This window comes from Trichechus manatus, unplaced genomic scaffold, assembly GCF_000243295.1.
Source record: "Trichechus manatus latirostris isolate Lorelei unplaced genomic scaffold, TriManLat1.0 scaffold00164, whole genome shotgun sequence".
Classification (NCBI taxonomy): domain Eukaryota; kingdom Metazoa; phylum Chordata; class Mammalia; order Sirenia; family Trichechidae; genus Trichechus; species Trichechus manatus.
In genome coordinates, this window is record NW_004444100.1 from 6,068,422 (window position 1) to 6,072,091 (window position 3,670).

The 3,670-nt window shown below is 32.5% G+C and overlaps 1 protein-coding gene across 1 annotated transcript in view; it reads left to right on the plus strand.

Moving 5' to 3' along the window:
• TRHDE (thyrotropin releasing hormone degrading enzyme) overlaps positions 1-3,670 on the plus strand; it is a 433,889-nt gene that overhangs the window by 347,737 nt on the left and 82,482 nt on the right. The gene's annotated exons all lie outside the window — the stretch shown is intronic.

Here is a 3,670-nt window from a genome sequence, read left to right on the forward strand (position 1 = left end):
AACAGCTGCATAGCTTGTGCAGTTGTATATAACTCCAGGAGATGCTGTTTACATAGGTGATAATAAGAATGGCACATCCCCACCCCGAAGCTGTGCCATGTGCAAACTTCACAGTGTAATGTGTCACTGTGCTTTAAATCCTAGCAGTGTCTTCTAGAAGTTTGATATAAATATGTCACACTGGAAATGTGGAGGCTTTTTTGGGATACCCAATACCAAGTAAATTCTTCTTCATATGTCATTTGAAAACTATATAAATACATAAATCTTGAAGACAGATTCCTTTTCATTGTCGTTCTAACTATATACAATTTTATTGTGAAGTCCTTCACTTCAATGATGACTAGTAAAAAACTGACACCAGATAAAAATTAGGTAAAAAAGAAGAGATTGGTGACTCTTGACTCTTTTATATGTTGTCTCTTCTTTTTTTCAAAATAAACCAACTAATACCAATGAAAATTATTTCTCCATAAAGGCATGAAGAAAACGATCAATTGTTATAAACATACGTAAAAAAATTCCACATTTTAATTGTAACAGCCAGATCAATGTTTTTGTAATTTTTCGTTGCCAGTAGTGATGTAGATTTGATCTCATCAGATATTAAGGCAAAGCCATTGGTGAATTATATAAAGTATAAATTTGATTTGCATGATCACATATTCTTGACAGTTGAATTTTTTTGAGACGTTTTGGATGAATATCTAATTATTTGCAAGAGAAAGCATAGATCACTTTAGCCTAAAAATATTTTTAAACTTTAAGTTATTAAAAGCAGGTTAAAGTGTTTCATGTCTTTCATTTGTAACACTGACTCATTTGAGACTCACAAGCCTTTAAAGTAACATTATTTTTATCCTCATTTTACAAATGAGGATATTAAGACTTGAGAAGTAACTTGGCCGAAGTCAGCTGGTTAGTTAGGTAAAGAGCTAAGTCTGGGAGCTTGATTTTCTTCCCTTAATATATTCCTAACCCTCCTCTCATTGCCATCCCGCCCTCCCACAACATGGCTAAGATTGTAATACTTAATTAGGATGCTTTGCAGATCTGTTAATTTTTCAGTACACTGTCATTGGGTATATGCACAAGGTTATTTACAGATCTGCAGAACATGATCTCTTTTAGTTCTCATAAGAAGAGTCCAGGGAAGAAACTAATATGTATTATTGCTGAGTTTGTCTCACATTGTTATTTTTTTATCCTGGCTGATACATATATTTTTTCTTTTTAATTCTGATACTTCTGCAACCAGCCAAGGTTCAGCTGAAATGCCTAGTTTCCTTTCCTTTTTTTTTTTTTCCTGTGAAGGAATTATAACAGCTGAAATCTTTTAAAATACCACCTACTTGATATCTTGATATAGTCTAAGTCTTGTGCCATTTTGGAGACATTCTAAATATAAATTTTAATTATTATTACCACCCCTCAAAATATAGCATCCATGCTTTTTATTATGGTACTCATCATACACTGTACCTCATTAGGCCATTGGAAAAGATCTCTTTAAAATTCATTGCTTGCTATTAGTTAATTTGAAGAATATTGTAGAGGTATAATTAACTTGAACCAAAAAGATATTTAAAAATCTATTACAATATCTTTCGAGGGATGATTTCTCTAAAGATCTCATTTATACCAAAGGCATAAAAATATTCATGAACAGCAATAACCTTCAGGATTTAATTATCAATTTAGTAATGGTATACTTGAAAATGATAGATTCCTGCCTTTTTTTATTCTGACTAGACTATGTAAAAGGGATAGGAATTGTTTTCCTTATTTACGTATACATATTCATTTTAATTTGACTATACCTATAAATTGTTGAATGGAATAGGTTTAAAAACTAGAACCAAGTATATCACATGGGCTTTATAGAAAATGTGAACAGGAAATAACTTAAAAAAAATAGATTTAATCATAAGAAGTCGTGACCATTTCAAACCTAAATCATTTGTTCATATATTAAACTTGATATTTTAATATTGCAATGTAAAAAAAAAGACTTCTTAGAAAAAAGATGATCAAACTTGCTCTTACTCGGAGTGAATTTAATCATAGTTTTAATATTTCTTTGTTAAGAAAATCATAGTATACTTACAGATACATGAAGACAGAGTTAGGGTTACTTGGGAAAAAAGTATCCTCAATATTTCGGTCTTAATTTTTCTTCACTGAAGTTAGACATGATTAATTAAAATTTCTCTTTGTGAAGTTATTTTTGTTTTACAAGCATATTTTCTTGTTAATTATTTCTCGTCATTTTTACATCTATAAAGTGGGGATGATATTCTAAAGCTTCTTTATAGCCGTTCTATAGATGAACATTAAAATTTTGGAAAAATATGCCATTATAAAGTTTTATAAACCTAGGAAGAAATTTGTGTTTTAGAGCAATACCTGATAAATTTATTTTCCTAAATACCATGATTAAGCTGGCAAAATCTCAAATTAAGAGAAATAGCTCCCCTTTTCCATTGAATCAGAAAATTGAAAGGGATCTTAAAGGCCATTATTTGGCCTTCAAGTTACAGGTAAGGAAATTGAGCACTAAAGGGAATCAGTGACCTAAGTTCAAACATTTATGTGTAGGAGAGCCCAGCTTTCTTGCTTCTATTCTAATTCTCTTTCCAATGCCATTTTTTGCCCTTTCAGATCAATATAGGCATGTGAAAAATGTGTATCATATTGTAGTAAAAGTGTTATACCACTTTGTAATAATGGAGTATAATGGAATAGAAAGGACACTGAAGTCAGGAGACCTGAGATGGACCATTTTCAGCTTTCTTGGACAATTAGATTAACCTGTCTGAGCCTCACTTCTTTGTCTGTTCCAGTGCATAGTATCTATAAAGATGGCAAAAAATTGAAGTGCTATTTGAAACATTAAAGATTGGATTTTTATGTTCAGTATGCTTTTGTATTTAAGTATATTTTACTGTACTATAATTTTTGACGATTGATCATCAGTAACATATTTGATCTAAGTAGCACACCCGATTCCAGATGTGAGCAATTAATGGTCAGTCATTAAGGTCCACACCAAAATTTTTGTGGTGTAATCTCTTCTTGTGTGGCCTCTACTTGAAAGAGAGTACTCTCTGTAAATGCTGTCCTTTAGGGAAACAAAGGGAAAACCTGTCTTGGAATCTGATGTGTAAAACCTTGATAATGGAATGAGAGCTAGAGGTTGTGTCCCAGACTCAGATGTGATGCATATAGTTTCTGTGATGCATTTTCTGGTTTGAGTCATTGTAGAAATTAAACAGTGTGTTTTTTTTTTGTTCTCCTGGCTGTCATACCCTTCCCAGTGTAGGCTCTGATGTTGAGTTCTGCATGGCCCTGTAAGTGTATGTATATATAACGTTGTTGTAGTTAGGTGCCGTCTATGAGAGCCCTGGTGGCCCAGTGGTTAACAGCTTGGCTGCTAACCATAAGGCAACAGTTTGAATCCACCAGCCACTTCTTGAAAACCCTGTGAGGCAGTTCTGCTCTGTCCTATAGGATCACTATGAGTCAGAATCGACTCGACAGCAGTGGGTTTGTTTTGTTTTGTTTTTTTGGTTTATATTATACATATAATACAATATATTTTATATATAATATATAACATATATATTATACTGGAGCCCTGGTGGCGTAGTGGTTAAGAGCTCGTTTGCTA